This window comes from Colobus angolensis, unplaced genomic scaffold, assembly GCF_000951035.1.
Source record: "Colobus angolensis palliatus isolate OR3802 unplaced genomic scaffold, Cang.pa_1.0 Scaffold10, whole genome shotgun sequence".
NCBI lineage: Eukaryota > Metazoa > Chordata > Mammalia > Primates > Cercopithecidae > Colobus > Colobus angolensis.
The window spans coordinates 16,526,459-16,540,940 of NW_012110919.1; positions in this window are offsets into that span (position 1 = coordinate 16,526,459).

The window sequence follows — 14,482 nt, forward strand, 5'->3', positions numbered from 1 at the left end:
CCCCCCACCATGTCCAGCTAGTTTTTGTATTTTTCGTAGAGATGGGGTTTCAGCATCTTGGTCAGGCTGGTCTTGAACTCCTGACCTCAGGAGCCCAGGAGGTCAAGGCTGCAGTGAGCCGTAATTGTGCCTGGGCAACAGAGCAAGACCGTGTCTCAAAAATAAAAGTTTTAAAAGTGGGTTCTATTATTGAGGATAAAAAAGGAGGAAATATCATTCTGGGGACAATGGTCTCTGTCACAGTTCCCTAGAATGAGTTAGTCAGAAAAGATTCTTTTTAGAATAGGTTTGAGTTAATGGAATAGAAGGGAAAAAATGAAATAGAAAGAGAAAAAAAAAAAAGAAGAGAACACAATGATACACAGAGAAACAAGTTCAAGCAAAGGGTACAGAGAGATGTTCTCAAGTTCTGAAGCCTTTGGCTCAGTTTGTTACCACTCCTGTGACTCCTGATAGGGATTAAGCCTTGACTTTCCATTCGAACTCATAAAACAAGATAAAGTTTAGGAGAATAATGTCCGAGCCACAAGGTCGCTGACTTTAAACTTCTGCAAAATTAGCAACTTGGTCCTTTGCTATCCATGACTTTCAAAGTGGGACTAGTCAGAGCCTGGGAAACACTCCAGAGAAATCCTGGTCTGGCCCTCATCACTTCTGGTCATTGAGCAAGAAACTCGAGGGAGTAGTGGCATGAATATTCCTAAATTTGAAACCCTGGGTTTATAGAAAAGAGTGCTAAGAATAATTAACAGATTAAGAGGAAAGTGTAGCATCGTAGAAGGATCATCAGCTTTGGAGTTAGCCCTATGTTGAAGCCCTGGCATTGCAGTTTGCTAGCCATGAGACTCTGTGCAAGTAAAGTAAATGTATTTAAGCTATCTGAACCTCAGTTCACTTCTCTATGATATGAGCATGATAATGCTCAGTATATCCTGCTTCCGTAGGCACCTATCTATGTGTCTGTATTAATCAGGATTTTTTCAGTTCCAAATGACAGATCCTAACTCCAACTAGCTTAAGGAAAACATAAAAAACGGGAAGAGTGGGAGCTGCTAGTGGTGGTGGTGGTGATGGTAGTGGTTGGGTTGTGAGAGGGAGCTGGATTTTTTGGATTGTGTACCCACAAAGGGCGGATGTGATGGCAGAAACTTCCTGAAACTAGCAAGCCAAAGCCCTTGGATTCTCTCTTCACCACTCATGCAAACACATCTCTCCATGCTGTCTTTATTCTTTAAAACCTGAGTCTCAGGGTCGTTAGAACCATATCAGCTGGCAGCTGCAGGCTCCCTTCTGGTCAGAGAGAGGAAAGAGACATCTCCTAGCTTTGGCTTCAAAAATCCTAGAGAAGAACTCTGATTACCCTGACTTCAGATACCTATCTGCCAACTTCTTGGACCCCTAGCTGTGACCGTGCGTGTATATGTGTGTGCATACCACCAGGTACATTGCTGGGCCCAGCCTAGGTCAGGGCCACACCCCTGAGGCCAGAGGAGGCAGGGTCTGTTACCAGAAGAAGGGGGATGGGGAGAGGTACTGCACACACCCAAACATGACTCATGTCTACCCCATGTCTACACATGTCTACCACATGTCCCAGTCCCAGTCAACCCATCCTTCCTCCCTCACATACCCAACTCCCTTCCTCCTAGTCTATATCTCAGTGAAAAGCATCACCCAGTGGCTGAAGCCAGAAATCTGGGAGCGAAGCTGTATTCTTTCCTCTTGCTTATCTCCCACTTGCCATAAATTCTCAAGCCCTAGGGCTCTGCCCGCTAATTCCTCACACATCTGTCCAGTTGTCCAACCCCTCTGACCCTGCTCCAGCACAGACCTCAACAGCTTGTGCTGCTCACAAGGACTGGTCCTCTTGCTCCTGGTCGTATCTCTCTCCCCCTGCTGTAACTTCCACACTCTGGTGACAGTTATTTTTCCAAAATGATGGTTCTGTCTCTTCCCTGCCCAACATTTTTTAGTGCTGCCTCATGAAGGCCAGCTATATAGTTTGTGGGGCCCAGAGTAAAATGTTCAGAAAGCAAGGGAAAAGTGTCGTTAGCTGGATTGAAATAGAAAGATTTTTGCTTTTTCATAGTTTCTGTCTCAACTTGTCATGGTGTTTTTATTTATTACTTAGTGTTCTAAGTAAAGAAAAATTTGAATTATAAAGTATTAATATAACCTTTACTGTTCATTTTATATTGTGCAATGCCAGTTTTGCTGAAAATATAAAAGCATTTAATGCATTTGTGGAATCACTGAAGTTATGCAGTTTGTATTTTCAGCCCATTGTATTTCATTCTTACCATGACAGAGGAAATGCTGCACAAAATAACCCCCTGTTTTACACTATTTCACTTCTTGATGAGTACCTGGTACAAGTACCGTGGACTTGCACTGAGTCTTGCCAAACTCCCACAGACAGTAGCTGCAGTGGAATTCTGTGCCCACGGGGCATCATGAACATATTTAAATGAATTGGCGAGAAAAAGTGAACATACATAGTGCACACATCTCCTCTGCTCGTGCTCCAGGACAAGCGAATGAAACACACGTTCTAAGATAAAATTATTAAGAATTTCAAGACTGTCGACAGCAGAGCATTAAACCAACCATGGAGCCCTTCGAAGTGCAGGGGCCTAGTGCAGTAAAGTGCACAGGCCACATGCCCACAAAGCTGGTCCTGTTTCCTATTTTCTATATCACACAGCTACAAACAAAAGACTAAGCTTTTTGTGATTAGGCCTAAGCCTCATTTCTTTCCTTTCTCCTACCTTCTTTGCCCCACAGAAATCTCTGCTTCTGCAAATATGATCTATTTGCAGTTCTCTGTCACCACTCTCATTGCCTGGAATGCCTGGAAGCCCCTGCTCATCCTAAGTCTCAGTTGTTTGAAGGCTGCCCCTCTGTAGACTGCCCCAGCTCTCCCAGAAAGACTGGATGCTCTTCTATGTTTCCCTGCACTTTGATGCAGCCTGTGGTCATTAGATATTTCATTGCCATTTTTTGTGTGTCTCTTCCCAAGAGTATAAGCTCATTGAGGGCAGGAACTGTTTATTTTCTTTTTTGAATACAGTGTCCAATAGTATCTAGCAAATGATAGGAGTTCACTCAATAAAATATTTGTAAACGGAAGGAGCAATGAAACAATGCCTGGCATTGTTTAATTGATTAATTTTTAAATAGTTTTAAAAGACTCATTTAATTAATGAGTACCTACCGTAGTAGGTACCTAAAAGACTCATTAATTAAATGAGTCTTTTAAAACTATTTAAAAATTAATTAATTATTTAAAATGAGTCTTTTAAAAATATTCACTGAGGCCAGGCATGGTGGTTCACACCTGTAATCCAAGCACTTTGGGAGGCCAAAGTGGGAGGATTGCTTGAGGCCAGGAATTGTAGACCAGCCTGGGCAACATAGGGAGACCTGTCTCTACAAAATATTTAAAAATTAGTTGGATGTGGTGGCACATGCCAGTAGTCCCAGCTACTTGAAAGGCTGAGGTGGGAGGGTCACTTGAGCATGGGAGGTCAAGGCTGCAGTAAGCCATGATTGTGCCACTGTACTCCAGTCTGGGCAATAGAGTGAGACTCGGTCTCAAAAAAAAAAAAAAAAAAAAAAATCACTGAATGCCCACTATGGAGTGAGACCTGTGCCATGTCAGTCCTTCCTTCCTTTAGCAAGCATTTATTGAGTGTCTACTGCATGTCAGGATCTATGCTAGGAGCTGGGAACACATTGGTGAACAAGGTAGGCAGAATACCTTCCTTCCACGACCTTACATTCTAGTTGCCTCTCAGTAAATGTCATTTCACTTCCTCTCCTTCTCACTGTGCCTCCCACGAGTAACCGGATCAAGTCATGCATATTTTAAGACTTTATCTGCTTCCACCTTCTGCTCAGGATTCTCTTTCTTTGCTCCCTTCTCAGATACCAAAAGATGGATGCTCGGTCTTGCCAGAGTTATCATTTTTTTTTCTCCAACCACTGCAGAGATCAACATAGAATGAACATGAAATTAGTCCCTTGGATGCTGCAAGAGCTGCCCCAGCTCCTGGGCCAGGGCTCAAGACTTCTCACTAAATTCTCACAGAGGTCCCCCTTAGACTTGAGAAAGACACTACAGGTTGAATACTGTTGTGCTAGTATGTTCTCACACTGCTATAAAGAACTGCCCAAGACTGGGTAATTTATAAAGAAAAGAGGTTTAATTGACTCACAGTTCCACATGGCTGAGGAGGCCTCAGGAAACCTACAATCATGGTGGAAAGCAAAGAGGAAGCAAAGACCTTCCCGACATGGTGGTAGAAGAGAAAAGTGTAAGCAGGAGGAAATACCAGACACATGAAACTGTCAGATCTTGTGAGAACGCACTCACCGTCATGAGAATAGCATCAGGGAAACCGACACCATAATTCGATCACCTCCCTCCCTTGACACGTGGTGAATACAATTCAAGATGAGATTTGGGTGGGGACACAAAGCCAAAGCATATCAACTGTTTTCCATCTCTCCCCCTCACTTAATAGCTTCTCTAACAAATGTGAGGTTTATTTATTTGCAAAACATACCATATCTGGTCATCAAAACTGCACGTGGCTTATTTGGAGTGCAGTTGGTTACAGGGCTCAACTCCGGGTAACCAGAGAGAACAGATTCATTGTTTGATGCTTAGATTCATGATGACATAGGTCTATTTTCCATCCTCCCCCTTTTTTCTCCCCATCCCTCAGTCCATCAACCTTCTCCCTTCATGTAATTTCAAAGTGTTCTCCAGTAGAGAAGAATGTCACGAAGACCTCCTTTATAGAAGTACGCTTACTCATACATAGCTTATTTTTCACTAACGTTCTTCCAGCTAGGATGAAATTTTTCAGGCTTAATCATGTCTAAAAGAAGAAATATTTTGGAAAGTTTCTTCTTTCCAAAAGAAGAAACTTTGAGCAAACACACTTCAGAAACCGTTGAGGATTTAGAAAAGCAAGTTGTAGATGTGTTTTAGGTGAGGAAGTTTCATGAGGGTCACAATTACTTTCGGCAAGCCTCTGTTAAGTCCTAGGCACTGTGGAATAGCCTGGGCTCCCTGAAGATACCTTTGTTGAATAGTTTGGGTCCCTCCAGGGCACATTAGAGGCTAGATTGGCCATGTCTACGGCCTCAGCCGCTCACTGCACTTCATTAATTTAAATGACTCCAATGAGCTCTGACGTACTGGAAGTGAGAGTGGGTTGTTGGATCCAGTGACCACTTGAAATCATTCCCAACCCACAAATAAGTTTTCATGGAATTCTCATTACTGAATAAAGTTAAATCATGATTTTGACACACTGTGGAGGACTCGGCTCTTAGTCATAGCTCTCTGAGTCACTCTGCTCACCCAGAAGGTCACTGAAGATTCAAATGAGACAGATAGGATTGTCCATCTCCCAGATAGGATTGTCCATCTCTGCTGGAAAATTGTTCTTTAGCAACTTTGCCTATCTATTACCACATTTTGGAATGCTTGGGATAGAATAACAAGAACAGCAACAACAATAATAGACCATGATACCTGCCATACATAGAGGCCTAATGTATGTTAGATGTTGTGCTAGGTGCTTATATAATTGAGGTTGACAACCACACAAGACATGTATCATTATTCTTATTGTGTGTATTAGGAAACAGGGGTTTATATAGCAAGTTTGAAGGTGGCATTGGGATTTGGGCTCAGATCTAGCTGACTCTGATGCCTGTGCTTTGCCCACCACATTGAACTGCCCTGAAAATGTGATTCTATATCATTGAAGAAAAGTCTTTGATACCCCAATTACCCTGATGTGATTATTACACATTGTATGCCTGAATCAGAACACCACATGTACGTCATGAATACATATACCTATTATGTACCTGTAATCATTAAAAATATTTAATTCTTTTTTTAAAATGGGAGCAATGGAAATATATGGAGAAGGAGTATTCTTGTGGGAAGTTTCCTTTGATGTAGCATTTTTAGGAACACATGTTTTTTTCCCCATATAATTGAATTGTCAGTTTGTTATTTAAAAAGTACTTTTGAGGAGGATCAGAAAATCTTGGGAGAAAAGTGTGTTTGTTCTTCTTAGCCCTATTAAACAGATTAGACAGAATGTAACATTCTATTCTTGGTGTGTTAAGGCCATTTTTATGAGCATGAATTGTGATTCTCTAACATGAATAGTGCTATCCCTGGAGCTACGGTAGGCTGTCTGTGAGGGAGAGGGGGTTTCCTCTGTATTAACCAGCATGAGTCCCTTTTTTTAATTTTTGTTTTGAGGGATGTCAAAGTCATCCCTCAAGACCCTACTTAATCATCTTCCTTGGAGACCTTCTCTGACCCCAAGGTGGAATGCTTCTCATTCAAGCTTCACCCAGCCCTTACATACTTCCATATGGCACGTGGCCCCTAGCACTGTAAGGATCTCTTTATAGGCAGGTGTTTCCACCTGCACCTGACTGCACTGTGCTGGAGGACATCCTTCCCTTGTGTGCCCCAGTTCCTGCTTGGTACAGCCCAAGCACAGAGTGGTCTCTCAATACATATTTCCAGAATGAATGAGTGTTTATACCATGGATGACAAAAAGGGAGTGAATTACTTTTTCATTATGACTGGGGATTGTCATTGAGGTCAGAGTAGCAAAATGTATAAATCTTTTTTTTCCTGAATGCTTTTCATATTAAATATGAATTTTGGGTGTTTCACTCTCCAGTCTTCAAATATGAAGCTGGCTCTATGGCTTCTGTGTGCCTGTGTCATTATGTATGACTTTGGTTCTACGGCTGAGGTCATTTTAGGCTGTGGGCAGACCTTGCCACCTCTGCCTGTGCTGCAAGGCTCCACTTGATCCATCCCGTATTCTCTCCTCACCCATCGCCCTTCCTTGACTTCCTCATAAGAGGTGAGTTTCTCTAGCGTCTGACTTTCCATAGAGAGGTCAGCAGACAAGTTTCTAGACCAGTTCTTTCTTCTCCCGCGGGTGTACGCAGTGGTCATCTTGTTGATAGCAGAATTCCATTCCCTGATGATCTGGCATTTGCCGCATTGTTGCTTACTGAATTTGCAAGTAAAGCTCCCTGGTGGACAGAGGAAGGGTCTCTCCTTAGCCCCTCCCTGCAGCGAGGGTCCAGTAGTGATTAATGCACGCGCTAGGAGGGAAGTCAGCCCTGTCTTTGGGCCTGTTTTGATCACTCACAGCTGTTTACTTAGCATCTCTACTGTGAAGATGATACAAGTCCCTACCTCATATGGTTTTTACAAGGATTAAATAAAATCACACGTGTGAAGCATACTATCATTTCTGGCATGCAATAAGAATGCAATAACAAAAGCTACTAATTTTTGCCCAAGATTGGGGGAGGGCAATTGGTGATAATAATAAATTTTATTTTCTAGCTTAAGGATTCCAGATGCCTCATCTAAACCTTTGAGGCAAGGTTTTTTGTTTGTTTGTTTGAGGTTATTACAAAACACTTTGTCTAAGAAGCAGAAAAACCCAATCCAGTATCAAGATTAGGTTCAACTGTTAGTAGCACAGCCCCCTTTCCTACTCCCTGAATAACCATGGCTTAAACACACAGATTTTCTCTCTCACATAAAAGTCCAGAATTGTCAATCTAGGGCTAATGTGGTAGCTTTTCTTCATGAGGTCCTCAGGGATCTAGGCTCCCTCTATCCTGAAGCTCCAGCATATAGACTCCATAGGTTACATCATGGCCCAAGAAGGCTGCTCAGTTCCAGCCATTGAATCTACATTAAAGGCAGAAAGTAGAAAGGGGCAAGGAAGAAATAGTAAATGGTATTTGCCAGCTCTTTTAAGGAAGATTTCAGAAGCTGCCATATGACACTTTCACTTATATCCCATTGGACCGAGCTGAATCACATGGCCATACCTAGCTGCAAAGAAGGTTGGGAAATTCAGTCTTTATCTTGGCATTGCCCTGTGCCCAGCCAGAAATCAGGAGTTCTATTACAATGGAGGAAAGGGAAAATGAATATTGAAATCAGTCTCTTCCGCACAAACTCATCCACTTCTCCTTATTATATTCATTACATTCAAGGGATTTAAGTGAGATCCCTAAAACCTCACTGTATTCTTTTCAGTCGATCATAACAGGACTCAGCATTATGCCTGACACTGACACATATGCAATAAATCTAGGCATTGGGAATGCAAAGATAAATAAGGAACAATTCTTCCCTAAATAAAAGTGGTATAAAGGCTTCTGTGCTGTACCAGTGGTAGTTTCAAAGTATTACTGGATATGGAGGAAGGGATGATTGAGTTTCTGGAGGGTCACAGTGGACAGTCTGGGAAGGCCTCACAGAGAACAGCTTTTGTTTGGGACCTTGGTGAATAAAGAGGACTTTCTTAGAAATAAGCAGATACAAGCCAAAAATCAACTACTGGGTGCATTCACAGCTATAGGCAAGAAACTCTTGGCTCAAATATGTGAATTCAAGCAAAGAATTAGGAAAAAAATGGAGAGGGAAAGTCCTTTGCCTCCTCCCACCTATGTGCAACCAAGGAACCAGAAAGAAAGAATGGAATACAATGGTTATTTTTAAATTTCAATAGTAAGACATGGCTAGGCCATTTATTGCTGTAGTCCCAGTTTTTCCTCTGAAATACTGGATACTTTTCCTGCTGAAGAACAAATCTAGCATAAGGTTAATGGGCAGAGGGCCCCATTTTTAGAAACAGGTTAAACATATTGTACTGTGGAATTCGCTGATGTATGCATGATATGAAATTTCTTCTAAAATATCTCTAAAAATCTCATTAGGAGAGTAACCAGAGATCCCGAAAAACAGCTCTAATAATGACAATAAAAGCAATCTCACCTAGTTTATTATTACAAATGGGGAAATGAAACTATGAAGTTACGTAGCCTAGCAAAGTCATAAAGTCATGGGGCATCATTACAGAAGGAGCTCAGATTTTCTCGTTCCTATGAACGTTTGGTTCCCTCAGTTACTAAACCTCTTTTGCATACGGACATATAGTTATTTCCTACACTGCATACATATAAGGTTTCAAATTACACTTTGTTTTATATTTTGCTCCAATGTACATAAAAGTTCACATGTACAACCTGAAACAACTTATAGTTGACTGTGACAAGTCTTGATGTCTTTCTTCATGCCTTTGGATAACAATTTAAACAACTGGGACAGTGCTGTTACAAAACTAAAATTATAAATGTGGAAGCCATCATATGTCAAGACTGGATTCAAAATATTCTGAAGGCATTACTTCCTAAAAGAAAACAAAGTAACTCTAGTTCATCAGAATCCAGGGAAGAAGAGAAAACCTATCCAGCCACCTGTAGTATAGCTGAGTCTATGACACATATCTTCCAGGGGTTGCTTTGGGAGCCTCGGAGAAACGTGGAGTACATCCAAAAGAAAAATACAAGGTCCGTATACAAAATATGCTACACTCAGCAGGAAAAATAAGGGCAAAATAAAATGCTGGGTTTTTTTTTTTTAATGCTAATAAACTTGAAGGGCCCATGTTGAAATAATTTAATTATGTGACTGTCAAGAAAATGCCATAAAAGTCTCACAGACATAAATAACTGCTGCCTTCACTTTGTAAAACGTCCTGTTGTCCACTGATTTTGTATTCTAGAGGGCTTAATGCTTTTTCTTTATCCTTTTACTTTTACTGTTAATTCCCTCTGCTTTTACATTTTTGAGGAAAGGGTTTTCATTTCACAAGTCAGGTAGGGTTTTCTCAGTGTTTTGGATTTTCACATCCTGGGAACTTTTGTTTTTGACTGCTAAGAACCCATCAACCTCCTGGCCAGGATCTTCCTGTACCCGAGCTGTGCCCAGGTTTCCAGTATAAGAGGTTGCAAGGTGACAAACTCAGTCTGAGGGGCTGTGTGGCATTGAGCATGCAGATCCTGGGTTTGACTAGTGCCACTGCCACTCTGTGTGATGTTGGATAACTGACTTACCCACTCTGTGCCTCAGGGGCCTTGTTGTAAATTGAGGGTAATGAGAGTGCCTACCTCATGAGGTTATTGAGAGGATGCAATGGTTGGCTAGCCCATTGTGAGTGCTACGGATATATTAGCTATTATCATTATTGCATTCTAATATCCCAGGAAGATATTTATGTTTGTGGCAAATATTCCTTAATATGTTCTTTAATATGATGTGAACTAAAGTGGAGAGTTCAGTTATCAAAGTTGAAAGATCTTGGTTTGAGACTCAGCATTGCCACATTCTAAATATGTCGCTTTGGCTGAAATATGGAACCCGTCTGGGCTTCAGTTTTCTCAACCGTGAAACGTGCAGGGGATGGGGAACTGGATGATTTCTCATTCATTCATTTAACAAATATTTGTCGGACACTTAACATTCATCTCCAAAATCTATGTGATTGTTGTAAGCATTTTATATGGACTCAGTTTGATCCCAGGTATTTGCTAGTAGAGTTGTTTGTCAGGGGTTCTCCCATGTCACATTTTTCTCATGCAGATGAGCAGTGGATTTAATGTTTCTGTGGCTTAGGGATCTCTTTGGGTATCCGGTGGATGTGGAGCAACCTCTCCACATGCTGATGTACACACAGGCCGGACAGAATTTGAGCACAACCTAGGGGCCGGCTGACAGCTTTGCAGTCTATTTGCGGCTTTCTGGGGCCCTAAGAGCAGTGTACAGATCGAGAGTTGGGCCACTCAGATTCTGCCTAGCTGGAAATCCCAGGAATCAGTAGGAAAAGGAATATGGTGGCAGTTCATATTCAGTAGGAAAAGATCAACTGAATAAGATACTAAACACTAACACAGACAGAAAGGTCTCTGTCAACCAGCTGGCAACTCCTGCTACAGGTGAAATCAGGGAATGAAAACTTTTTTTTTTGTCTTTTTGCAAGACTAAGTCTTGCTACGTTACCCAGGCTAGAGAGTAGTGGCATGGTCATAGCTCACTGCAGCCTCGAACTCCTGGGCTCAAGCACTCCTCCTACCTCAGCCACCCGAGTAGCTGGGACTACAGGCACGCACACCACACTTGGCTAATTTCTAAATCTTTTTGTAGAGGCAGGATCTCACTATGTTGCCCAGGCTGGTCTCAAACTCCTGGCCTCAAGTAATCCTCCTGCAGTGGCCTCCCAAAGTGCTGGGATTACAAGTGTGAGCCACTGCACCTGTAAGGAATGAAAACCTTAAAAAATGTGGTGTATGTGGATTATCTAACTCCTGTGCTCAAACCCTCCCATGTTCCCATTACACATGCTGTAGAATCCAAGGTCCTCTCCATGGCCTGCAGGGATGTACCTGGTTGGGCTCCAGGTCTCCTTATTTCACTCCAACAATGCCACCCTATTGTCTGTTTCCAAACACATGCAGTAGGCTCCCTTTCCTTCTGTTTGGGGCTCTCTTAACCTAGATCTCATGAAGTCTTTCTTGTGACTCAGGTTTCAGCCCACTGAATCTAAAGTACTTCTCAGACACTATTGTCTATGTTTCTTCTATTCCTGCCACTTGTCACCATCACAGTTCCCACGTTTATGTATATGTTTATTGTTGGTTTACAACTTGAAGGATGTACTTCTCATGAGAGTAGGAGGGACTTTGTCCCATTCCTTGCTGTATTCTCAAGGTTGAGCGGAGTACCCAGCACACAGTTGGAACTTGATCGGAAGTTGTCAGTTAAACGAATGAATAAATACATGGGTGAGCGAGGACAGTCATTGGGAAACTTGCTCTCCTCTCCATCCTATTAGGTTGGTGCAAAAGTAATTGCAAAAGTAACTGTACCAACCTAATAGAATGGAGGGGAGAGCAGGTTTGCTGACAACACTAAATGCTGGCAAGGATGTAGAGCAACAGGAACTCTCATTCATTGCTGGTGGGAATGCAAAATGATACAGCCACTTTGGAAGACAGTTTGGCTGTTTCTTACAAAAATATATGTACTTTCACCATATGATCCAGTAATTGTGCTCCTTGGTATTGACCCAAATGAATTAAAAACTTATGTCCACACAAAAACCTGTGCATGGATGTTAATAGCAGCTTTAGTTATAATTAACAAAACTTGGAAGCAACCAAGATGTCCTTCAGTAGGCGAATGGATACATTGCTTTTATGGCAAAAGTCTCAATTACTTTTGTGCCAACCTAATAATATCATGCTATTAACAGAGGAGGTGGCATGGGGTGAGGAAATGCCATTAAGAAAGTCTCAGATGAGTCTCAGCATCAAGGTGATGTGGCACATTGAGGAACACAGAACCTGAATCAGGCTGGCTAGATTCAGTCCATAGCTCTGTGATGTCTGGTAAGTTCCTAAGAGCACCATATGCTAACTAATTGTGCCACTGGAGCTACGGGTAAGTTCTTTAAACTCTCTGCAAAATGGAGGTGATAGCAAAAGTACTTGTTATTGTTTTGAGTACTAAATGCAGTCATACATACAAAGCTCTTAGAATAGTGGCTAGCAGGCGGGCATGGTGGCTCATGCCTGTAATTCCAGCACTTTAGGAGACGGAGGTGAGAGGATCGCTTGAGCCCAGGAGTTGGAGATCAGCCTGGGCAACATGATGAAACCCTGTCTGTACACAAAATACAAAAAATTAGCTGGGTGTGGTGGTGTGCGCTTGTAGTTCCAGTTACTCAGGAGGCTGAGGTGGGAGGATGACTTGAGACCAGGAGATAGAAGCTGCAGTGAGCCATGATTGCACCACTGCACTTCAGCCTGGGGGAGAGAGTGAGACTCTGTCTCAAAAAAAAAAAAAAAAAATCATTGCTATTAGGTCATTGTTTGTAAAACTTTAAGCCTCTGCATTCATGTCCACCTCTTGCCCCCACCTCATCATCAGCTTTTCCAAATGTTGAGCATTGCCCAGTAAGACAAGAGCGTGCCTCAGAGGTTCTCAGAATTCTCCCCATGATACACCCATGTGCTATGGAAATTTCTAGGTTCCTCCCATTTGGCTTTACTCCATCCCTTTCTCTCTTACTAAAGAAAGCATTTTGGAAAACAGGTGAAAGATGAAGTTATTATAAATATAATCTTGCATCTTTTTAAACTTAAGAATAAAGTGTAAATCATTAGAAAACTTGATTATTTGTCAAATGACCAAGACAAATGAGATTGAAAACCACTGGCCTTCATGGTGTGCTTAGCAAGAAAGGGATTGAAAATGAAATGGGTAAGAAAGCCCTAAACAGTAGCTCCTGTGGTCCCAGGCAGTAGCCAGTGACGTTACCTGGAAGTGTTACGGAACCAGCTCCCAGAGAAGGACTTTTCATGAGTCCCACCAGGAAGTGACACTGTTTCTCAAAAGTAATAGAATTGGATCCCTTCCCCTCCACAGGGGAACTGCCAGAGCTGTGTCCTCAAGCAAACAGAGAGAGATGTTGGATAACCCCCTCTGGGATAAGTAGTACATCGTTGACACTTTGTAGGGCTAGCCTTCCTCAGCAATGTAAGTGATGTAAAAAATGGTGCTGAAATATGAACAACAAGAAGATATCACTACACACCTATCAGAATGGCCAAAATCCAAAATGCACACAACACAAAATGGTGGGAAGGATGTAGAACAACAGGAACTCTCATCCATTGCTGGTGGGAATGCAAAATGGTACAGCCACTTTGGAAGACAGTTTGGCTGTTTCTTACAAAACTATGTATACTCTTACCATATGATCCAGCAATTGTGCTCCTTGGTATTGACCCAAATGAATTAAAAACTTATATCCACACAAAAACCTGCGCAAGGATGTTAATAGCAGCTTTAATAATAATTGACAAAACTTGGAAGCAACTGAAGTGTCTTTCAGTAGGCGAATGGATAAATAAACGAGGGTACATTTAGACAATGAACTATAATTCAACGGTTGAAAGAAATGAACTATCCAGCCATGAATAGACATGGAGGAAACTTCAAAGAATATTATAAAGTGAAAAAGCCCATCTGAAAAAGGCTACATACTATATGATTCCACCTATGTGACATCTAGAAACAGCACAACTGTGAAGAGAGTGAAAGTACCAGTGGTTGCCAAGGGTTGCGAGGAGGGAGGAATGAAGAGCAGAACCCAGAGAAATTTTAGGGAATCCAAATTGTCCTGTAAGATACTCTAATGGTAGGTACATGTCGTTATACATTTGCCAATACTCATAGAAGGTACAACACCAAGAGTGTCAGCTATGGACTTTAGGCAATAATGAGATGACAATGTAGGCTTGTCCATTGTAACAAATGTAGCTACTTCCATGTAGGGGTGTTGACAGTGTGGGAGGCTGTGTTGTGGGGGGCAGAGACTATATGGGAGCTCTTTGTACTATCTATTCAATTTTGCTGTGAAGCTAAAGCTACTCTAAAAAATCAATTCTATTTTAAAAACCCTGTAAATTAAAGCTTGAAAAAATCCATGGAGCAGAGATCTGGAATAAGTAGCCCCATGCAGGAAGTCCCATCCCAGCATATCAGAGTGGTAG